This window comes from Rhipicephalus microplus, chromosome 5 (assembly GCF_043290135.1).
Source record: "Rhipicephalus microplus isolate Deutch F79 chromosome 5, USDA_Rmic, whole genome shotgun sequence".
NCBI classification, from domain to species: domain Eukaryota; kingdom Metazoa; phylum Arthropoda; class Arachnida; order Ixodida; family Ixodidae; genus Rhipicephalus; species Rhipicephalus microplus.
In genome coordinates this window covers 22,462,890-22,488,382 of record NC_134704.1, presented here as the reverse complement: position 1 = coordinate 22,488,382, position 25,493 = coordinate 22,462,890, and the positions used below count along the sequence as shown (strand labels likewise).

Here is a 25,493-nt window from a genome sequence, read left to right as displayed (position 1 = left end):
CTTACTCTCACTTCATGGATGCTCATAAGACACCAAATTCAAATCTGCTTTTCATCACCTGCTCCCCAAAGAAGGAAAAATTGTGAGCCAGTTCCACACCGCGACAGCTGTCGGACAGCGAAACTGTGAGAGTGAGAGTGCATGATCAGCTACCAAGAGACCACTTGGGCCGTAAGCCATCCCGAGCAATGTCGTCGTCATCGTCGTCGTCGTCGTCGTCATCATCATCATCATCATCATCATCATCATCATCATCATCATCATCATCATCATCATCATCATCATCATCATCATCATTCTTGGTATCAACGTCATCTTTTCCTTTTGTTTTGTTATTCACGCACCCTTCTGCAGCGCGACCCACATGACGCATGCTGATTGATTGATTGATTGATTGATTGATTGATATGTGGGGTTTAACATCCCAAAACCACCATATGATTATGAGAGACACCGTAGTGGAGGGCTCCGGAAATTTTGACCACTTGGGTTTCTTTAACGTGCACCCAAATCTGAGCACACGGGTATACACCATTTTCGCCTCCATCGAAAATGCAGCCACCGCAACCGGGATTCGATCTCGCGACCTGCGGGTCAGCAGCGCCTCAGCCACTAGACCACCGTGGCGGGTCGTGACGCATATATATATATATATATATATATATATATATATATATATATATATATATATATATATATATATATATATATATATATATATTGTGTTAAAACACGGAAAAACGAGCCCTTAGGTGTACACTTCTTTCCCTTATTTCATTGAACGAAGGCCTCGTACTGGCAGACTTGGTGTGTTTAGGTTGTATAAGAGGGACAATTAATCAGCTGCCCGCTCATAATAAGTTCACGTGCTACGTGACGCCAAACATGCGAATAAGAGTGTTTTCACACTCGTCGCTCGGCTTATAGATGGCTATTATTATAGACGGCTTATAGATGGATATATATATATATATATATATATATATATATATATATATATATATATATATATATTGCTCAACTACTGCGCAGAACGAATGTTTATTAAAGTGAGCGACATTGTAATGCGCGCTACATCGAGGACGGGCCGAGTTGGCGCCTCTAACACCACAAAGCAAAGGAAAACAGAAACCTTCCTTTACGCCCCGTTTCTACTTCAGTTTACGTCGATTGTATAGTCCTGATTGTGTAGGAAAACCTGGAAGCTCTGTTTGGGTGCTCTGCATCATCCAGTCTGTGGTCAAAGGGGGAGGCGTAAATGACACTGTTTACGCGCCACGCCTATTGTATACCACTCGCGGCCAACTGCACCCCGGCTGGATTTCCTGCGAGGCGCGCGAGCTCGTTGTTGCTAGCAGTCGGGCCGGTCACCTCCACTCGCGTTTCTGTCTTGGCTCGGCTCCAAACGGCTTTCGTATGGCCACCACCACAGCGGGATCTGTCGCGACGAGCCGAGTTTGCGGGTGCGTGAAGAGCAAATGAGCCCGGCCGCGTTCTAGACGCAGCTTGCTTCTCGACAGCGCCTTTGTTTTCGTGGTTGCTGTCGCCTCGGAAACTTTCCTTGTGCACGTGAACTGATTCTGTTTCCCTTGTGTTGTCTTTCTTTCCTAGCACAAAAAATAAGAGCTAGGAAAAAAAAAAAACTCATGCACCCTCTCTAGAAATATAAGTCATGCGACTCGATACTTACTCAGGAGAATTCTGATATATATATATATATATATATATATATATATATATATAGGGTGAGAGAAAGGGCCGAAAGTTAGACAAGAAAATTAGCCGCACTAGCTTTACAGTTTGCTACCCCGCGCAAGCATGGAAAAGGGTAATTTATCATTAACAAAAGAATAAAACTAAGATAGAAAAAGCAAGCTGTATATGGGTAACAGTTTGGTATCAGCCTGTTATCGAGTCAGTTTACGTGAGCACTTAATTTCTCGTGCCTAGGTGACCGCAGTGAAAGGAAACCTAAGCAAGAACGCCCAAATTTTTGCCAGCCGGAGGCGCAAGAGCACTGCTTCATAGCATATGATATACAGTTCGTAGAGAGACCACTCAAGTTAAGTACAGCGCATGTTGAGCGCGCATTAAACCACGATTTCACTTGTGCTTCGCTGCTGACCTGAAAGTCGCGGATAGTTTCCGGTAGCAACGGCCGCAGTTCAGTGAAAAAGAAATGCAATAGAGTGCCGATTACTGTGCGGTATCAGTGCACGTTCAAGAGCATCAGGGAGTCTGAATTTCCACAGTCTCCACTATACAGTGTGTCTCATACTCGCATAATGTTTGTTACACGTAAAACACTTGAAAATATAATTTATTTTATATTATTATCACCATTCATACCACAACCAACACCATCATTACCATCACCACCATTCTCAGCCTTTGTTAGTCCACTGCAGGAAGAAGACCCCTCCCAACGATCTCCAGTTTACCCTATTTTGTGTCAGCTGATTCTATTTTATCCCTGTGAACTTGCTCGTAAACCTTCAGCAGGGACCATAACTGGGTGGCCTATACAGAGAAATAGGATAAGCCTGAAATCCTGCGTCTACGACTGTCCAACGCAGCAGTGTGCTCACGCATACCTTTTTTTTATGTTTCCTTCTTTCTTTCTCTCTCTCTCTCTCTCTCTTTTCATCCCTTAATCCCCTTCCCCCAGCGTACGATAGGAAACCGGACGCGCGTCTGGTTGACCTACCTACCTACGCGCGTCTGGTTACCCTACCTGCCAAAAAATCAGGGTCATAATTAGCACTTAACTATGCAGTGTTCAAAAGCAAAGAGACAGCGTCCGTCCACGTTCCTGATACTAGCGTGCATACTCAATTCTTCTGCACTTTCGTTCACGAAGCAATCAGTTCAACGAAAAAAAATAACAAGCCTTAAAGAAAGCGTACGACACGAAGCAGCAGGCGAGAGGTGGCTGTCCGCGGATACTAAGCTGTCGTCTTCGAGTGACTACCTAAACGAAAACAATACGAAATGAGATGTACCGAGCGCGGAGGAGGCACGAGAAATGCTTGAAGCAAGTTCTTTTCCGGTGACAGGCAAACGCTATCTAAACGTGGCTCTAGAGTCTACCTATCCGGAGAGCTCGCACAGGCAAGCGACGGGAGGGTGGAACTAATTTTCTCTTCCACAGCCCTGAGGCATATCAGACGTCCCAGTTTACTGCGAGCTATCTTTCTTTTTTTTTTGGTCATGTATCTTCGGGATACCTTGAAACACTTTTATAGGAGCGTTGCTGGCAGTCTTTAAGCTGCCACGTGTGCGCGAGTGTGTCTGTTCATGCCTGTTGAAGAAATCAAATGAGATCTGGAACTCCTGTTCGTAATTCAATGCGCTTGGTGTTCGGAGAGCATAGAACTGAATCGGAACAGAAGCGCTGTCTCGTCAACTTTATCAATATGTTTTCTTTATGAGGCATTGACACCTTTAAATTACACTGTATGATCCTCTTAAAAAAGAATTTAAAGAAAATTCGAAATAGTAAGACTGCATACAGGAAACAAAATTTGACGTGAAATCACACTTCAACTCATTCTGTATGTCCTTCAGCCAAATCATCAGAAAAAAGTCACTGAAGTGCAAAACGTCCGTCACATCTTAATGCTAATACTTCAGCGAACTTCACTCGCATGCACGGGTGTATAGTATAACAAGTACAATACCCGCAAGTGCAACGCTGAGGCGCAGGAATGCAGAGTAAGACGGCACATAATTCAACGACGTAAGTTTAAAGTATACAGTAACCTCACAACGGGTGTCCGGCTCTATTAAAGTATCTTTCAGGGGCTTTCTTTCTGAAGATAGCATCTTTTTTATTCATTGGACCCATAATTTTTATTTGGTTATCACATTTTCTTTTCTTTTGTTGCACGAAAAGTTCGTGCGTACTTCGTTAAAAAGGAAGTGCCGCAAGACTTGATCACTAGCTTGAGTTTTCATGAAGGCAGTATGGGTGTTGTCAGCGTCACCTATTCACTACTAGCTAACACTAATAAACTATTAGTCCTATTTAGCCATCATTAGTCAACACTAGCTGGCATTGGCCATAATTTGCACAATTGACACCAATGAGTCTACACTATTGAGGGCTGGTTTCGCGCAAGAGAATGCGGCAGTCTAAATAATGTGATTTAAATTATTTGTTAGACTTCACTGCCTTCGAGATTGGTTCAAGTTTTAGAGGCCAAGATCTTTAGGGTGTGCTTTGTGCGTTCCTCGTTGTAGTGCGTAACCACCGGTGGCACATACCCGAAAGAGCGGACCTTAGAATGTCCGCTGGATGGCGGCATTTGTGTATGATAAATACATGATGAAAAGATGCGAGATGGCTGTACTTGGAGTGTTCACTGGACAGACAGACAGACGGAGGAATGGATAGACATACAGATGGATGGACGGACTGATAGGCGCACGGATGGACAGACAGACAGAGGGTTGGACACACAGACGAATGGACGGGCGGACGCACAGACAGAGGGACGGCCGCACAAACAGACGCACGGACGGATGGGCAGAGAGATTGACGAACGAGCGGACAGATGGAAGAATGGACGTAGAGACGGACGTATGGACGGACGCACCGACGGTCACGCGGATGGATGGACACACGGACGGATGCATGGACGCATGGATGAACTGATGAACGCTTCGTCCCACCAATCATCATTCACTCCGTGGATATGCTGTGATTTTTCCTCAAGTGTTATCGCATCCAGATATTGTATGCGGTTCCAGAAAAGGCCACAGAACGTGTTGCTTTCGGTATGTAGAAACTGACACTGACAAAGATCCAGTGCACAAGAACTTTTTTTTTTTCAAAAGTGAAGCCATCACATTGCGAATGTGCGTAACGCGTAGAAAATAACCCATAAATATAACGCACAGTTTTTAAAGGCGGGCAACAACGGAAACGCTTGAAAACATTTGCTGGTTTGTTTGCGACTGTTTTCGTTTTCACTTCACAGAAAGTCCTCGACTTGCGAAAGCTTTACGGCTTTACCCATCCGCTGATCACCGCCGGCCAGACTGTAATCTTGCGAACATCTGGCAAGCTGTGACGCAAGCTGTCGCCTCGTATTTTCGGTCAGGCAACTTCTCAAGTGAAATCGGCCACATAACTGCTCACAAATTTTCTCTCTCTCTTTTTCTTTAACTTAAAACTGTCGTCGTACCACTCTTTCGCAACTTGCACCTTGGTTTTTACGACTGGTGGGATCACCGCTTTGACAGGCGCACTCTTCTCTCCCTCAGAAATCTTCGTAGGAACGGGTCTATATTTATTTTCTTATGGAGGCGAGAAATAGAAGTCTTTAAAGTAAAGTGGGGTAAAAGGAGGTCTCTAGATGACATAATCGCTAAATGCCGCACGCTTTATTGTCAACTTACGTATTTTGTCGGAAGGTCGACAAATTGGAAATAGATTTTCGCGAGTTGTGAGATGCTCAAACTCTGAAAGATTTCTCGTGACTGAAAATCTCGTATAAAAATGTAAATAACACGTTCAATGCGAAAGTAATATGCAATGCAGCCACAATAATGAGCCCAAACACGTGATGAGGACGTTGCTCGATTGAAACCTAACTGTTGTCACTAAACTAGAACAAATATATGCTATGAGAAAACGCTGGATCAAATCTATTCTTTTAGATTCGTTTCATCCTACTGATCACGCACCTAAATTATTATCGGCGTTTTAAATCCGAAAACGGCGATGTAATTATGAGAGACCTTGTAGCGAAAAGTCTTCAAATTTCGAACATCTAGGGTAACACTTAAATCTAAGCGCACGGGCCACGAGCATCCAGATCCAAATGACGTACATAGTTGAAGACCTTCTACAGCGTGAAAGAGAAACAACGCCGAGCCGGCGTTTGACATTTTTCATTAGTACCCATCAAGTTAGCCGCTTATGAACGACCGTCGTTAGACAGCAGCTGCAAATGAAACGATAAGTCATGTCGAAACGGAATGCCTCTGAAAAAATATAGATCGCTACGTTTTTGTAATTTTTGTGTGTCAGTTTATACGTACACACACTATTCATCTAGTACCGTTATTGCGTATAATAAAATTTGGGTTTCCAGTAACATTGATTGCAGCATAAAAAAAGATCATTAATCAGACAAAGGATTAAAAATGTATTTGGGAGCGTAGGTCAGTGCGCTGGTTAACATTCGCAACATTACGCAAGCAGAAATATCAAACAAGATAGAGGGCGGAACGCCTGCCATCGTTGTTCAGTAGGGTGAGCATAGGGCGCGTAATTCGAAGGTTCTGGGTTCTGGCTTCTCCGATGGAAATGGTGTTGATTCATCCAGTTCAGCTCACTTTGATTCACGTCATAATTACTAACCTACAGTTGAAAAACAACGAATTAGGTCCTCTATGCTTTATCGGATTCTCTGTCAATTCGTTTCCGTGGGTGTGCCAATATCCTTTTAAACTATTTGCTACGTTTTTATCGCGGCCAAAATAGTATCTACACGCACCATGTCTAAAACAAAAGGCACTCAAGTCGACGTGCCAGCAAACATTGAAAACGCCATTGCACCGTTCTCCACATTCGATTGCCGCGGCCGGCTCTCAGAGCGCACTGCGAGAGTTGCCAAGACGCTGACATAGGCGACAATGAAGCACACACTCGGGATGCTGACCGAGCATTCGAGCATGCAGTGCCGCTACATCAGTGTGAGTACACACTCATTCACTGCTTTGTCTGCCTCCTTCCCTCTTCGCATGCATCCTCTCTTTGACCACATTTTTTGCTGTGTTTTCCCAGACCATCGCTGAAATCGCAGCCCACTCAGCAGCACACTCAGCTCTCTTGGAAAATGAAGGAATAACTTGCGTGCCTAACCTCACAGAACTATTCCTCACTATGTTTGTCGCAGTCAACAGCGTTGATCCCACAAAATAAGAGCGAGCTCACCCGGGCCAACATTCATTCGTCAGGCCAGCTAGCTGCTTCGACCGAGGCTCTCCCAACCGGTACATCGCAATAAACCACTCACCAAAAAGAGGCACACAGAAAGGAATGGGTACATCAAGCGCTCATTCTTGTAATTCCTTTTGGCTTGTCTTGACTTGGTTCAGTGCTTTTATTGCGGTGGATTTGTACCATGTAGCTTAGCTTACGGCACTTCCTTACCTGTACCTGACGGATGCTTTCGAGTAGTGACATTTCCAAGCCCGCGAAACATAGCGACCTCGTCTGTCACCTGGCAACCACGAGAATTCGTCGGTGTAGGCTGTAAAAATTGACGCCATACTCTGGATGTTCGGAGAAGGCCCGATATTTATTGAGAGGGCCGTCTTCGCCTTTATGTCTGTTTTCGCCTTCAACTGAACATAATCTTACTGACCTGAACAGCTGCATCAGGTCGATAGCTCGTAACAGAGACATGTGTACGGACGCCCTTCTAAAGATAAAGCGGTAGATGGATGGGAATGGCAAAAACTTTATAAACTTTATTCAGGTCCACTGGCGTGCGAACTATATTACGTCGCGAGCCCCTTTCACGTCGGGACAGATGGACCTATAGTCTCTTCGCCACGTGGTGGGCCCGTTGGACCAACCATAATTTGTTTTAAATCCAGGATGTGTACCACATGCAGCATCTCACTTGAACAATGTCCAAGTATTCATCAACCCTTAAGGCGTGAAACAGCACGTCGTCTAAACTGGCCAAGTCTGAGCAACGCGCGCAAGTGTTGACGTCTGAATTTACGGACCTGCAGGAAACTGAGCGCCAATAATCACAGAAAATTATTGCATCGTATTTTTGCGGTGGCATTTACCTGCGTGAATGGCGTGTAATGATACGCGATCGAAAATTGTTGGTACGCCAAGTGTTTTTTTCGTTTTAGCAAGATTCATGAAAGTGAATTGATTTTACTTTTGCCCTAGCATGACCGCATTGTAATGACACATATAAACATAACTTGGACATAACTTTAATCACCACTGTTCTTCACTGGACTTGCTGCAAGTGTTCCCTTCAACAGCGGACGCGTCTGTACATACAAACTCCGCACCAGCAGCCTGTACGAAGAAGGCCAGAAGATTGATTGATTTTGATTGATTGATATGTGGGGCTTAACATCCTAAAACCACCATATGATTTTGAGAGAGGCCGTAGTGGAGGGCTCCGGAAATTTCGACCACCTGGTGTTCTTTAACGTGCACCCAAATCTGAGCACACCGGCCTACAACATATCCACCTCCATCGGAAATGCAGCCGCCACAGCCAGGATTCGAGCCCGCGACTTGCGGGTAAGAAGCCGAGTGCCTTAGCCACTAGATCACCACGGCGGGGCGCCAGAAGGTCGAAGCCAGCGCCTACCGTGTACTAAGGGGCCGGCGTGAAGCTCATCGAGAATCGATGGGCAATCGTTAGAAGACTGCACCGAAGGTCCACAATCAGGAACTTGGCCGGACCAGTGACAATTGCCGATGCCGCTCCGAGTTGCTCCTAATCTTGGTGGTGCGGGAACACTTTCCCAGGATGCCGCGCCTTTAAGAAAGCAGAACACAAGTGCAGCGCGAAGGCTACGCAACCATAACTAGAACTGGGTACCGTTCCACAAAACGCTGTTAAGATAGCCCGCATCAGATTTCGATCAGAGGAAAGCAATAGTGACAAATCAAGTAAGCCAACTTTTTCTTTTTTAATGAGGATCAAAACGGCAACAAAGGAACAAAATAAGGATGGAAAGAGGCAATATGCGACAGCCTTTAGCCGGGGATTTTCGCGTAAGCCTAATAAATACATGTACATGAACTTTCTCTTGCAAAAATATGACAAGCTGCTCCTCATTCGGCGCAAGTCAAGTCGTACATATTTTAGGGGCGAAGCTCCTGTTATTCTAACCTTGCCATGCGTAACGTGTAACCGAGAGGAGAGACGAGAAAGAAATATCTCCCGAACAGTATAATAGACGCCGTTGTCTCAAAAACGTACATACAAACTGCAGTTGAGTGAGGATATTCTAGATGGCACTGTGCCGCTACTCTCCAATTGACGGCTTCACGGGCTGTGCCTGGGTACGCAGAGAACGCGTGCCTCTCTTATTCTCCTGGAAAGTCGCCGTACGTGGCGGATCATTGGTGGGGTATAGACGAAGCAGAGCTGCGAGTGCGTTGAAGACTTTTGCGCTCGGCTTCCTTGGCTCGCGTCTCGACGGTGTTACCCACGCGCCGTCTGCATTCTCGAACGCGATCAGACGCACGGACGCACACCCGGACGTACTGACACACGGACGGATGGACGCTTCGCCCCACTCATCATCATTCACTCCGTGGATATGCTGCAATTTTTTTGTTCGTACTCCACTTTTCGATCACGGATTCCTTTTTGAAGAGCAAAAGCGCACATCTTTCCTAATAGGTCACATGTGAAGTGCGCCAGCGCATGAGCTAGATGTGACCGAACAGCACCACCATGCGTAGATATCCCCTGCTCTCGCGTAAAGGTGATAAGCTACATGTTAGGGTCAGAGGTCACTTTGTGATTAAATCTATGTAACACTTTTGCGTTCAATACATGCCAATAATGCGGACATCGCCGAGAAATCAGTGGTGAGTTAGTGACAATGACCTTCTCCGCCATCGTGTCCAGAAAAAAGGAAGGGGGGGGGGAGGGCTGGTTGGGTTAGAGTCCCTCCACCCTCCACAAAAATTTCAAATTCAGCATGTTTCTTATTCTTCAAGCACACGTACAAACACAGGCAGGAACACGCAGAAAATGTTTTAACAAAGACCCTCACACCACTTCTTTACCCCTCCCCTTAAAAAAAAAAACTTCAGCCTACGCCTCTTGTCCCACCCACCCTCTGTTTCGTGACGATGTTTCGGGGCCGAAGCTCCCTACGCCATGGGTCGTGCATCCGCCATGTATGTAGTAGTCGTTGTAGAAGTAGGTAGCCACCTCCACGGCTGGACTAGAGCTGCGGCAGGCACGCACCCTTTTCAATTGAGTAAGCAACCCGTGCACATTCATCATAAATGAAATGATTGTTGTTTCCGATGAAATAACTTGGAGAGACTAGTATTGGTGAGTTAGTCTTCAATAAAATTTGCCTTGAATTTGATGCTTACTAAAAAAATATTATTAGAAGGACGCACCTTCAGCACTATCTGACCAGAAAGGGTTGCGACGTTAAACTCGCTGGGCGTAAGCTCCTTGGTTTTAGCAATGTTTAGCTAGGGTTGGGCCACAATGCCATGAATTTAGTGAACTAGTATATAGCCATGAACTAGAGGCGGTGAAATGTGGGAAGTAGACACGAAGCGCAGGCCGTAAGAGTGCGCGAGTGCCACCTCTCATTTAGTCCTTGAAATGTCCGCTGGACGATGGTATATTCAATATGCTGAATATATGATAAGATGCGAGGTGGCGGTACTTGGAATGTTCACCAGATGGACGAACAGATCGACAGACGGATAGACAGGCAGGCAGATGAACGGATGGACGCACGGATGGACGCATAGACGGACGCACAGACGGACGTTTCACCCCACTAATGATCATGCACTCCGTAGATATGCTGCGAGTTTTTTTTTTTTCTAGGAAGTACATAGGCTGCTACTAAAGCTTACATGGGCATGTGACACTTATTTCTTATGTCCACTTTTACTCCGCGTAAGTGTTAGAACATTCCGTCATTGAATGTTTTCAGATTCTAGGACATAAAAGGACAAGTTCATTAGACCCCATAGGAATTCACATTAAGGATGTGCAGTCTGCTGACTGCTTAGCTGAATTGAACATAAAGGTATTCACTCTTCAATAGCATTGTCATTGTCAGTACACAGACACATACGCTCACAAAAACAGAGAAAATCAAAAAATAAAGTGTGTTTTCACTTACAAGACACACCAGCGTATAAGATGCGATAACCCAGAAAGCATAACCCTATATACGTAGTCATTGCACGACTAAGTGAAGAATGAAGTGACAATAAGTAAACGGCGAAAAAGAAGTGTGAGGGAGCCGGTCAGCGCTGTAGGGCAGGCGTTAGAGATCAAAGGACATTCTCATATCGCCAAATAAGGTCAGGCATCTGGCATTCCGGGGAGCCTCAGAGACGCTCTATTGGTGTCTCTGAAGACGCCAGCCGTTTCCGCCTCCCTTGCATCCGTTACTTGCGCCTTTCAATCAGTCGGCACCCTCACCATTCTTCCTTCCCTGCCAATCGTTGCTTTTCTATCATAAGATCTTTTTCCTTTCCGGCCTCCATTACCGGTGTCTCCCAAATCTGGTGTTTGCCTGCCCCCTTCCTTTTCCTGCCAAACTTGCCAACACATAAGTCGATTCACGCCCCTTGTCTTAGAAGCCTTGCTTTCTTTGTATTGCTTTTTTTTCTCTTGGTGGTCCGAGCTGTCCGCGTTATTGGTCACTTTCTTGTTGTCCTAGGCATTTTCTGTCGTCCTCTCTATGTTGTTATATATTATTTACAAGATATTCGCGCCACCTGGGCCTTTTCTGTATTCCCTTTGAGCTATGCTCTTTCTCTGCACAGCGCGTCGGGGAGGAGCCAGTCATGCAGCTGCTAAGCCAGTTGCCTCGTGATCAAACTGTGACCACCTGTACAAGGGCCGTTATCATATCACCTCCATCGAAATGTGACCGCCACTGCCGGTATTGAACCCACAACCTTCGGGTCAGCAGCCGAACACCCTAGCCACTGTTTCGCCGAGGCAAACGCCGGAAGGTCCCATCGCAATGCACTGCCCCTTGTCTTCTTAAGTCCCCAATTAAATTACGTGCTCGTATATCAAACACCCAATATACAACAGTGGGATATCTCCTTTGTGAACGCTTCGGATTTTTAACATTTATGACGGATGAACATTTTGGGTTTGGAAATATACATTCTGACTGAACTCTTTCGTGGCGTGAAAAGTTTTACTGCATCACTAAGAGCGAATACGTGAATTTTGTTTGATTTTGCCAATTTGTCTGGATTTCGTGGTTCTTGGCAACTGTTTAAAACAGACTCGGTTGCGACAGAATATGCGAACTTCACATCGATACCTCATGTAACGGTCGCGAGAATCGATCAGCCAGCCACAGCGAAAACGGGTGGAAACGGAAGAAGAATACTTCGTAACAATTCTCGTACAATGTACTCGGCGCTCACTAAAGTAACGCACTGATATGCATTTGTTCATGCCGACGTGCTACTGTCGTTAACGACACAAAAACACGAGCATTTTATATTGAAACCTTTGGCGCAGGTCAGCTCGCTGCGCATGCATGAGAGTAACGTAAAGGCAATCTAAGTAGTTTTTTTTTATCGGCCTCTAAGCAACCTCCAAGGATACATAGAACAATCACGCCATTCTCTACCGGCGCTTTTCGTCTCTTTGTCACAGTTCTTGACGCCAACACTCTTTTCACTTGAGGTCGTGAGGAAAATGAGTTCTCGGTTGGTCCATGTTCGCGGCATGGCAATCGCAAATTGGCTGGTATACCCTCTTCTGCCATGCTATCAGAGGTACCTTACTGCCTTGTCTCACATGACTGTCGTGCACGACAAACTGATTTCACTTCATTTTGTGTTTCGGACTACGCGAGCGGAGACAACAGCGTGTAGCCGTTAAGTGCGATGTATATACGTCACGAGCCCAAGAGGAACAGCGATTGGTAGTAAGTGCCGAAGCCGAGTATCACGATCCTTGCGAAAGAGACGTCGGCGCTGCAGCGAGGGGCACCAGTGTTATGGCCCCTTATACACACACCAATATATATCCGCCTGCGAAAATTGTAGCTCTGCGCGTATAGCTTCGACCACGGCGGCGATCAGTCATAGAAGCTCTCTAAACACAAGTTTGTCAAAAAAGCGTGCCCGTTACCTACAGCACCCTAAAGCAGTAATCTTTTACGTGTTGTAACAGGTCCGGTTTGCTATATTGAGACTGCCAATGTGTCGTGGCTAGAATAGGCGGCAAACGCCTGCTTTTTGCTAACACTTGAACCACGTGCACAATTGCGCATGCACAACCAATATGACGCAATAAGTGTGCGTTTAACACTTACCGTACGCTTCTCCGAGGACCCACAGCTGCCCGCGCGCAAATGCGTCCGTCCTCGGGCGATATTGTTTTACATGATAGCAGGCGCGGTCTTCAAGCAATGTTCGGTTGAGGTAATGGAGCACCATGAATCAAGCATGTGAGTCCACCGCATCATTTCAAGGAAAAAAACTACGCACCTGGAAAACTAACGTCTGTACTCACTCTCAACTCGACCGTCTTATCGGTAACTGGATGAAAGACGCCGAATCGACAGTGACTGGCACGCAAGGCGAAGATCGTTCGCGTAGCCGGCAATTCAGTCGGCATGCTCTACTGTCCTACTGCTTAGACTAAGACGGCTTCATCGCTCGCGCTGTGTCACTTCACTTCAAAACACACGCATGTGGACCGCAGAGCCGAGTAAACGTGGCATCGTCCTTTATCGTCGATAAGAAAACCCGCGCAACTTTGACGACCACCTGTCCGGTCTAATTCACATTCGCGGCTGTCATATTTAGCTTGGCGGACACGAATCGTCGGCTTCAGTCGCTCCGGCGTAGCAGTGCAGTTTGTCACGGCCTACGGTCGTTCTTGGAAGAAGCAACACGTCGCATCCTCAGGGGCTGACACACGTGACACACGTCGGGGGCAGCGGGAAACACTCGGGACAGGCGCCGCCGACTTTCAACGCGCCCGCGGCGCTCGACTGCTGCATCACCACGCGCGCCGGCGTTTCCGATTGAGCTTCTCGAGCGCGCCCCTGGTGGCGGAACCGACGCCATCGTCTCTGGAAGTTCGCGTCGCTCAATAAAACATCGGACACCCCGCGCGCCCGAAATGAGGCAGACCCGCTTTCGCGACAAAGACGAAACGGCGGGTCTTTCTTGTCTGCGCCGAGACAGACACGTTTCCGCACTTCTCGGCAGCCGAGCAACTTAGCGGGACAAGTTCGACGATATCGCGCGCGACGAAGATAAGGAAGAAGTGCCGGAACACTCGGCGACCTTACGTGGCGGATGGCGGACCACCCTCCCCGCGACACCCGATTCGCCGACATTAGAACTGAACCATGGTGTCTCAGCTTTCGTCTCTGAGAACAAGAAGACAACGTTTCACGGGTTTGGCAGCGCACCTTTGTGCGACAGTGTGATGCTGGCATGGTTACGAAAGGCTTATTTGAAAAGCGCTCGTTTGTAGCCCGAAGACGCTGAGAAATTCATGCGGATTTCACAGAAATGAAAGCTTCTAAATTTCAAGAAGATTCCGTAATGGTGCGGGAATCGCACCCGGGAACAACGCTTTTGCGAGGCGGTAACTGCCAATTGAGATAACCAGAATTCTAGCACGTGGCGGCGCGAGGGCTAATTGTTCAGACTAATTAGCGAACAAGTGGTTGTCAATTCACCATGATTATCATCAGACTGATCAGCTCAGTTACATTTTTCATAAACCTCCCTCTACTATGCGGGATTTGCGCAAAACTTCTGAAGAATGGCTAGTTAAGCGCTCCACCGTGGTGGTCTAGTGGCTAAGGTACTCGGCTGCTGACCCGCAGGTCGCGGGATCGAATCCCGGCTGCGGAGGCTGCATTTCCGATGGAGGCCCGTGTGCTCAGATTTGGGTGCACGTTAAAGAACCGCAGGTGGTCGAAATTTCCAGAGCCCTCCACTACGGCGTCTCTCATATTCATATGGTGGTTTTGGGACGTTAAACCCCACATATCTATCAATCATTGGCTAGTTAAGCTAGTTCGTACTGATTTATATTGTACTGCGAAAAAAAAACGGACGGAAACACGAAGTAGAGAAAAAGGACAGGCAAGCGCAGAATATATCAACTGAAGCTTTACTGCAAGACCGAGACAATCTATAAAGAAAATAATGAAAAGCAAGGGAGGGCAAAGGGGGAGGAGAAAAAGGCACGAGAGGCCAAATCAACAAAACCAAGGCAACATCAGGAATAATCCGCATGTCATACAAAACCTAGAAAGCTCAACTTCTGATAGTGTATGACCACAGAGGGAACACTGACGCACGACTAAGAAATCTTGTGAATATGCGCAGCCTCAATAAGTTCACGCACTGTTTGGTTTTTATGCCGAAACAACACAATAGTATCATCAAAGAGCGGCACGCAGCCACATACCCTACAGTGGGCTGCTAGATGAAGGCCGGAGTGGCCTTTCAGAGAATTAAAATGTTCTCGAAGTCCAACATTTAAACAGCGACCTGTCTGATTCCACGTATACACGATAGCATGATAAGGGTATAGAGTAGACAACACCAGTAATGCACGATGTATAATTATAGATATGACAAACATTAGATTAATCTTGCTGGGCATATATCTGATTCGTGACTCGTGTATCTACTTTGGCACGTAAAGTTGATAACTTGTTCCTTGCAGAAATAACCACTTGGACGCCACATCTTGATGCCACCTTTTTTTAGGCGGTGGGTAAAACCGTGGACATATGGAAGAACAGCAAATTTCTTATGCTTCGCCTTCTCAGCCAAGTTGCAACCAACACCAGAGCCTCTTTTTATTTTCTTAATCAACTTTTCGCAGACCTTTAATTATACATCCTGTGGGAAGCCTGCTTGTCTAAGTTTTTGGGCCTGCCCAGCAAAACTTATTCCAACTAAATGAGTGCAGGATTTCTACAGTGCAGAGCTAAAACAATAGAGTGCAATTGCATTTTAAACGAGTTTCGTATGGCCCGATTTATAGTTCAGCGCAGGTTTCACAGACCAATGGGGTGTAGCATCAGCACACATGCGTGGGCGAGATCTGTAGTTCAAGATATAAAAATTAGATACATTGGCCCTTTAGGTATTCCGAAGTTAACTTCAGGCCAAGAACACACTGTCACATGTAGTCAACGACATAACAACACCAAAAAAAAAAAACTCTGATTGCAGAGGCTTGTAAAACCAGTTGGAACGCTCGATCAGCTCTACTTAGAAAAATATCGCTTAAAGCAGGTGCGACCCTAGACCTAGTACATACACCTTTCTTCTGCATGTACACCTCACCTTGAAAATAAATAAATATTGACCCCATATAAAGGAACTGAAGTTCCGTGAAACATTCAATTGGCATACTACTTAGACCAATAAAGGCAGGCTCATCACTGTGCGTAATGCATTCCTTCACTGCGGTCAAATGGTATGTGGGAGAGAATAAAAGAGGTCCTCTACGTCAATGCTCACGGCATCACAATCAACGGGGTTGTCATCAAGCAGCAATCACACAATCGTTTCCGAGCTAAGTGCGATGTATGGCTCATCTATACGTAGGGACGACAAGCAAGTCTGCAAAAAACCAGTCACAAAACTGTTACATGTCGCGTTCCGTGATTATTGCGGGAAAGGGCATCCCACTCTTGTGCGTTTTTACAGTGTAAAATACCTCCAGCTGTGATTTGTTCGCCTTTTTTTATAGACTGCGTGAGCTTCTGAAAGTTCATGTCCAGCAACAGGGCTACAGCTTGTTCTTTCCTTTCCGTTGGCTTGAATGGCGTAGTGCGAAATTTTTTCCGCACAGCCTGTAATCTCTTCTCGCAATACATGCCTTCCAGCAAAACAACAAACTGACCTTCTTTGTCAGAAACAAGTAATCTAAGTCCATTGTTTGCTATAAAATCAACCATTCCTGTCCGGTTAAGGGAAGACCCTGGTCTGCCCGTCGTAGTGGAGGGTTCTGGAAATTTCGAACACCTGGGGTTTTTTAACGTGCACCCAAATCTGAGCACACAAGTATACAGCATTTCCGCCTCCATCGAAAATGCAGCCGCCGCAGCCGGGATTCGATCCCGCGACCTGTGGGTCAGCATCCGAGTACCTTAGCTACTAGACCACCGCGGCGGGGCCCTTTAATTGCGGGAAAATTACGCAACTATAAAATGAACTTTAACGACGGGTGCAATTTAAAACCCAGTCACTGATAAATCGGGTGTTCCTCTGCCCACCGTGACTCTAGATTAAATCGAATGATTTTAGGGGTGAATCACCTTGGAACCGAGGCTTTAAATCCTCGGTTCCAAAGTGCTTCCGTGGATGTTGATGGACAATTGTCCGTCCACATCCACGGTGCACATTACGGGGAGACGTGTGGTTGTGAGAGAGAAAAAAAGGGTTTAACAGTAGACTAATATCGATCACAATAGAAACAGCACAATATAAAACACCTAGAAGCACAGTCCTTTTATACTAGTCAATAAATTCGTAGACATTGTGAACCCTATAACCTAGCTTTGTCGTCGACTCTTTATGTGACTCTGTCACATTGTCACTTAGTTTACATTATATGAGGCAACGCTCCGGCAACACATGGTTACTCACCCACACGATACCCAGAGCGTCCGTCACTCTTTTGCCATGATTAACTTCGTGGAGGAGAAGGAGGAGAAGGAATAAACTTTATTGTGAGAAACAAGCAGGTTTAGGTGGCCGGGCCTAGGCCTCCCGTGAGGGGACGTCAAAAATTTGCCTTGATGCCTCCTCACGGGCGTGCTGGGTCGCCCAGGTTTGGACGTCAATAGCGGTGCTCCGCAGAGCCTCATGGAGCTGGAGGCACCCTGCGCAGTGCTCCCTCAATGAAAACTGAAGGACGACCTATAGTCAGAACCTCAATAAAGTTTAATGCCAGCCTCACTGCCTGCCAAAAAAAAAATGCTGGGTATGGCTCTGCCCACCCCCGTCCAAAATTTAGATGCATGTAGGTATGTTTTACCGAAGACCATTAGTAACAAAGTAGGTGTTCATCAAAGCTACCCCCCCCCCCCCCCCCCGCCTTTCCCGGAAAATATTCCCGGCTATGGGCCTGGACGCCATAGCACCATCCTTTAGGTTCAGATGATTATTGATTCATGTTAAAACTCATTATTTCAGCCGTGCTTATCAAATTGGCTTGCAAAATTGCTACGCTACCCTACTAAAGACGAAAATCTAAGATTGTGAACTGCCCATGTAATTTTTCGCAATTCACAGTGACTAAGCACTTCACAGAAACACGCCTCTTCTCAGGAGGCCTATAACGGAGTAAAATAAAATTTACAGTGCATTACAAAACAGAAAGAAATGAAAGCAAAACATATACACTAGCATCAAAATGGTTTCCGTGATAACGGGGGTCTTCTGTCATCCGGAGTGCATTTGGTGTTCCAAATTGTATTCCGCGTACCTCATTAGCAGCAGAGACACTTGGGTGAAAAGGGAAAATATTCTTCAGAGATAAGTATACGCATTTGTATGTAAATTGGCCAACACCAAAAGTGCTTCTCGGTAGTAGAGCGCTTAGCACTCGACCCATTCGAAAAGACCGTTTTTCTCGCATCGACTCCGTACGCCACTTTCCTGCGCGCGTTTTCCGTAAGCCGGCATTTCTACTTTGGGCGCGCACAAGAACTCAGAGCTTCCCTACGGAATCGTCCTCTCAGCTTTCTTTTTTTTTCCGCACCTTTAGAACCACGTAAAACTCTACATGTGTCGCTTGTATTTATGATAATTTCCGTTTCCACAGAACGACACAAACCAGTCGAGTTTCGAAGTTATGAGAGAGACGGGGATTCTCAATTGATCGTTTGTTCCCCTTTTTGCTTATAGTTTCCTGATCTACGACGTGCTGTATCCCACGTTCCGCCAGTAATACCACACGATTACAAGCGAGTTGAACTAATCTTTTAGTTCGTCGGCACGAGGAAGTTCGAATCTGTCTTTTCTTCTGATCTTCTCTCGTCTCTTCCCTCCTCCCAAAAGAGTGAGCAGGCTTTAAATGTGCCCCTCCAGGTGGCTGTTACCACCTTGCTCTCTCCCTATTTTCTGTGTCCTCGTGTATGCGAGTGTGTAAAATAAATAAATAAATGAAAATAAGTAAATAAATAAAGAAATAGTTCCAGACTTTTGGGGCTACTTCGTGGCATATTGTAAACAATTTCCTCAGGAGCTGACAAATATCGAATCAAGAGCTGCAAATTGCTAGTAGAATATGTGGTACGCGGACAAGTCAACACCTTTGGCTTGGATTCACGGAGATGTTACTTCTAGAGAGACGCACTTATAAAAAAAAGTAAAGAATGTGTGTTTTCGTCCCACACCAAACAAATGTAATTTTTCTTGTGGGCCTTTTCTTGCACTGCAGCCGCATATTGAAGACGAGTCTTTCTTGGGGATCTTCGACAGAAAATTTTTGGTTTGTCTGTCTGTCTGTACATTTGTCTCTTTGTCCGCCATAACGATATCTCAAACGGCACCAAACGGCCAACTCCATCCGCAGCACCCACCAATATTGCTCAAGGTTTAGCGTTTATAGTTGTGCGATTGTCAATTAAAAAAGCAAATATTGCGCATATCTGAGGCACCATAACAACATGTCTAAGTTTTGTATGTCTACCTTTGTACTAGAAGAGGCACACAAAAGTAACTCTAAGGACTGTAGCGTATAACGCGCTGCACTGACAGTGCAACGCGATGCTCAAGAAGGGGTTTCCAACGCTTTTCTACGACGGCACGGTGGTGGCACCTGCCCGTCGCTTTGCGTTCTACACCTTATCACCTCCGAGACTAGCGCGCACGTTTCTCCGCGGGCTGTACGCCTTCGTTTTTCAAGATAACTGCCAGATGGCACTTGTGTCTAACATGCCTTGATGCGCTCGTTCGCCTCCGCTACACGCTCGAGGCACTCAAACGCAGCGCCTGCAGAATACCATTCACTGATTTTCTAGCGCAGAACATCAAATAAACATTTTGTTCCCTCTCTCCAGACGCAAGACTATCGTCTTTCGACAACATTTGGGGTGTAACATGCAGATTTAGAACCAATGTTTTTTTATAGAGCTAGTACTTCTACCAAAATATGATATGTTCTGCTGACACTACTTCATAAGGCTACAACAGATGGTCGCACTGTGTTGTACAGTGCTTCAGTTAGACCACTGACGCAAGTTCATACGCTATAACGCAATTATGTTTCATTCATAACTTACCACTATCGCCAGTGTGCAATACACGCCCGCATGCGCAGTACATTGTCCCGTATGGCGCGCAGTACACCACCGCCTCACCCGAAGCCCGAAACTGCAGCGCTTCGATTGCGAAGAGGCCCGGCCCGGAGCTTCCGTGCAGCTCACAGACAAACGCACGGGGACAAAGCCGGTTGGACACAATGCGCTTGCAAAGCGTGGCCCGTGTCAATGGATTGCCACGCATCCAATTTTCTCTTCCCTCCGGTTTCACTGTCAGGCAATGTCGTTTCGAATGGCATTCATCGGGGCCGTGTTTTCTAGCCGGCCGTCGATACCGTACCAGTGGGACAGATGCCAATAGGCGGGACGTCTGCCGGCGCATTGTGTCCATGTCTGTTTGTTTCATCGCCGTCACACGACGGTTGCGAAATCGCGCTGTCCAAATATTTAGTTTCTTGGGCTTTCCCGGGGGATCGCTGTAGTTACAGTCGCAAGAACTTTCGTTTCGCCGGTTGTTTGAGCGTTGGGTGAGGGAGGGGGTGTGTGTGTAAAATTGTTTGAATTGGAGGTCTGGCCGTTATCAGGATTTGAACCCGCGAACAAGAGTGTACTATAGCATAGACTTTCTTACATGTGTTTTTTTCTTTAGATTTAGTCACAGAGCACAAATGTATTGCCGTTCTATGTACTGTGGGAGCGACAAGATCATATTGATGCCCTTCACAAATGTCATGTACTAGCGTGAAAAAGCCAGTTGGTAAGAATTGAGCTTTCTGTTACGCTTTCTGTTCTTTTTTTCATTTCTTCAAGACAGCTGTATGTTCAAATTGTGAAAAATGTTTGTACGAATTTATATGGAAGCTAGCGGAGGAATGGAGTGGGTGAAAGTGCGTGGTGGTGTTGACGTAACACTGCACAATGAACGCACATGTGCACCCGGCCAATAGCTCCTCTTTTCTTATCGCTTGCCCCTTTTTTTTCGCAATCACATCTTCCGGCAGCCTCGCCACTATAGGTAGGCATCAGCGACTGAACAACAAAAACACACGCAAGCGGCATGATTTAGATTTGTGCTTCTTTCCCCTCGTCGGTACGTAGAAGGTGATTAGGTTTTGGTCAGAAAACTCACTTACAAATTGCTTTACCAATAGGTATCACCACACTTAAACAGGGACACCCACAGGAAGATTGCTGCAGTTCCAGCGAGACCATCTTGCAGCCATTGCTTATAAGCGTATTTCGAGGATATCTCAACTGCTTCTTTAAAGCGGCGGCTCAGTGGTGTCATCCGGTGTGTGCATAACTCCAGATACGCGCATTGTTGTGCTCGTGAGAACTGTAAGTTTGGTTAGGTTTACGCTTAAGCATCATCAACGAAACTATGTACATTCAACGGCTTCTGCATATGCTTAATAAAAGCACGGTGTCTGCCTTTATTACATTCCGTCGCCCCGCCACGGTGATCTAGTGGCTAAGGTACTCGGCTGCTGACCCGCAGGTCGTGGGATCAAATCCCGGCTGCGGCTGCTGCATTTCCGATAGAAGCGGAAATGCTGCAGGCTCATGTGCTCATATTTGGGTGCACGTTAAAGAGCCCCAGGGGATCGAAATTTTCGGAGCCCTCCACTATGGCGTCTCTCATAATCATATGGCGGTTTTGGGACGTTAAACCCCACATATCAATCATTATTACATTCTGTCTTTTTAGACTGAAAGCTCAACTACGCCAGATCTCTCAAGGTCATTTACCGCGTCGCTATTATCTTATGCCTCCGGAGCGCGAGTTTGGCAGTGGTGACGTCACGCCATTCTATCTACCGTGGAGAGGTGCCGAAGCTGGGCTCAATCGGAGCCTGACCACTGTGGTACCACGTCACCCAACGAATTCTGAATGAAAAATTGTGGGTATAGCCTTTGCAAAACCGAGCGAATATATCTTTTGCCCGGGAGAATTACTAGGTGTTGAAGAGTTTAACCATAGCTATTTTTGGGTTCATATCTTTGAGCAACACGTGTAGTTTTGGGAAGAGGCACCGCGAAAAAGACGTACGGACCATCTTCCCTGTCATTCTCATAATTTCATCAACCCGTTCCGTTTTGTAGGTCAAACACGCCCTCACCACGTCGCTTTAGAATGGCTACAATAGCTGTCTTCGATTGACCATTTCTCCTGCGATGTTGACCGTTTCATCAACTCACTCAAATTCTAAGGTCAACTACGCCGTCAAACGTCGCCTTATAGAATATCTATAATAGTCTTTTTCGACTGAGCTCCACTATTTCATACATCACTCGATGACTTTATAGACAAGTAGTTCACTCCTTCCGAGTTCATTAGTTCCCGGCGCACTTGCCGCTCTCACTCAGGGCCACGATGCACTTCCATCGGTTCCGAACACCGGGTTAATCGATTGCCTCGGCTGGAAAGTGGGGCCGATAATGCGTTCTATCGACCAACTACGCACCTGGAGATTGCGACGGACGCAGCCGCTTACCATCATTCCTTCCAGCTTATGCCCAACTTCCACCAAAAAGGTCCACCCTCCCTTTTGCCCTCGCCCCCCCCCTTCCCTTTTTCCTCAACGCTTCTTTTCTCAACGCTCTCCGCGTTACTTCTGGTGGCATGTCTGCGCACCGGAACACCGATCTGACGTGTCAGCAGCCCTCGAGTCAAAAAACGCCAGGCCTGCATGGAAGGCGCAGCACAGCCACAGCGAAAGCTATGACAGCGGCCTTTCAAAGCACTCGCTGGGAAATCGTTGCAAGCATGCTTGCTTGATGCCCACTACGGCAATAATAATGACAATTTATGGTAGTAAGTAGGCCGGCATTCGCTATGCTGATCTTTTGTCATTCTTCCGAGAAGCGTGGTATCCGCGAAACTATTGCGATGAATTTTCTGCCAATTGTTCATTCACTGGCTGAGGACGATGAGGAATCATCCCTGCGGTGTGTATGCGCCACAGTTAATAGCTGAACAAAAACAAGCTTTTGTAATGGGAACATTGGACGATCCATTCGTTACCCTATTCGCATTGTGCGATGACTGCTTGTTATTTCGCTGTTTTAAGACGCTTTATAAGTCCTGTTAACGCGATTGCTTTCCCGACATCAAGCTTGCCTAAGGCATGCTTGCCAACAAGTCCTCAGCACCAGCGTGTCTCAGTGGTACAATACTAAGCTGGCACCCAGCAGACCCGGGTTCGAGTCCGGCGGTGTCATTGGTGCTAGGTTATTTTTTTCTAATTTCACGCGATGTGGTTACGAACACCGGTGGCGGCGGTGGCGGAAGACAACTACGTCGCTGCGCGAAACCCGAGTTGTGATCTCATAACAGCTTTCACTGTAAAATTGGCACCCGGCAGCAAGCTTATGGCGAAGTTCACAGTTATGATTATTTTCATACTGGTTCCTGAAACCACTGAAAACGTCAATGAGGCAGAAACTCGTGCTTGGACCACACGCTCTGAGATTTACAAAAACTGAAATACCAGATGAAGTCAAACATTTCTACAGGTTGCTTGTCATTATCATGTCCGCATTCTAGTTTCATGCGCATGCTTCTTTCTCAGAGTTCAAGGTGCTCTAAAGATGCCGCGCTCCTTTTTTCTTTTCAAGTGATCCTGGTTATAGATTTTGATGGTGGTGTTGTTGTGCAGGCAAGAAAAACTCAGTTGAAGGCATGTAAATTCCTAGGCAAGTATCTATCAATGTTCTTGAGAGCTACGGTTAGCAATTTGTTCTTCGTCACTAAACTGTGGTACGTGAGCAAGGTGTTTCATTGTTCACTTGCTAATACACAAAAATTTCAACGTGTCTTGGCAGTGTTCGTGTGGGCCTAGAGGTGCGAACAATACAGTCGAATTAATCTGTTCTACAGTAAAGACCAATGACAGGACATGCTAAATGGGGTTAAAGGAATGCAAGTGGTTCCTGTCAAAAAGACCTTTTTTAGGCTTCAAAGTGCTACTTTTCACGTCAAGGTATTTCTAGAAGACCAGGGTTTCTTTCTACCTTGGTAGTCAGACTGTTTCATTTGTATTAGGCCAGAAACTATTGACCATGTTTATTTTTACAATTTTTGGAAGGAGTGTATTTTGGGGATGTATTGTAGATGACAATAAACAAGAAATTACTGCTGTACCCATATAGAATCCCAATTCTTCCGGTAGATAATGACAATCGTTTCCCATTTGACTAAATATAGCTAACAGGCCTCCACTGTTTATGGCAGACCTGTATGGCAGGATTTATTCATTTCACTGTGATGCAGATGCAAGACCCACAAAAATGTATTTCAAGGAGTGCATGTCGAAATTTGTTGAACTTAAGAAAGTACAGGAGACTGTACCTAAGTGGTTGTCGAAGATGGACCATTGACAGCTCTGAAGGAACTTTAAGATTGGTGTCTCTTTAGTAGGACTGACACTGTTCGTTGTTGTGACCATTACGTCATTGTTGATTCGTTGTTATACACATTGTCTGAGAACATGCAAGAAAACAATAAAAAAGTACGTGAATTCGGGCACCGCCGCCGGAACAAATCGACACAGGCGCCCCTGGAAGGTGTGGCGATCCCATGCCCACTTGTATGCGCCATTATTCAATAATTGGAGAGGTCTCTATCGCGGGCTTGAGAGTGAAATGCCGTTGTTTGGATATGAACGCATGATTTTACATTCCGGTGCCGGCGCAGGAACGTGAGTCAGATATAGGTACGATGCCTATAGGCGCGCCCACTGCGTAGGCGCGCCCACACGCCATGCCCGCAACCAGTCAGAACCGCTTTGCTTCCGGTATGGAGAGAAAAAGCTCATAACTGAAGATAAAAGCAAACAAAGGAAGGAAGGGAAAAAAAGGAAATCAGTTAGTACGCTTCCATAAGACAAGCTTCACTTGTCCCCCTTTTCCCGATAGGCGCAAGGCTGGGTGTTCTTTTTTTTCATTTTGTTTCTTTTTCTTCAAGTGCTCGAGCACGCATCCCCTTTGAAGGTTGCTAGCATAGTTCTCGTCGGTTTTCTACTTAAGGGACTTATATATATATTGTTACTAGACTTTTAAAGTTCCTATCTTCTTATTTTCTTCCTTTCGTATTACAAATGCACTATAGCCAAATCATCACAGTGAAACAGAGCTGTGGTAGTTTTAAATTCAGGTAGAAACGATGCAAGAACAAAATGGGACAAATTTTCAAGAGGCCGACTTGCTGATAAAAGGAAAAGGCACCGAGCTTAAACATATGCATGTTGGATTCACAACGCTTTCCTGGAGGAAGAGTAGCACTGGAAAAGAATGAAGAGAGAACAATGCCACAACCCTTTACGTCATAAGCGCTGTCTCGTAAGCAGTTCATCATGAAAGCACTGGCAGACTCCACGTTTTCTGACTTGATCAAATACCCAGTTATCTACACCGCTTGTGGAGGTTGTTTGACAAGGGCGAAATGAAGAATGGCAGGACGGTGTGCTCCACCCTAACAAACACGCGAAAGT

At 46.1% G+C, this 25,493-nt stretch overlaps 1 protein-coding gene across 1 annotated transcript in view; it reads right to left on the bottom strand.

Moving 5' to 3' along the window:
- Positions 1-13,705, bottom strand: part of LOC119173478 (metabotropic glutamate receptor-like) — a 450,920-nt gene extending 437,215 nt beyond the window's left edge. The window contains exon 1 of the mRNA XM_075894965.1: positions 13,060-13,705. The gene's annotated coding sequence lies outside the window, so the exon portion shown is untranslated. The remainder of the gene's footprint in view (positions 1-13,059) is intronic.
- Between the last annotated feature and the right edge of the window lie 11,788 nt (positions 13,706-25,493).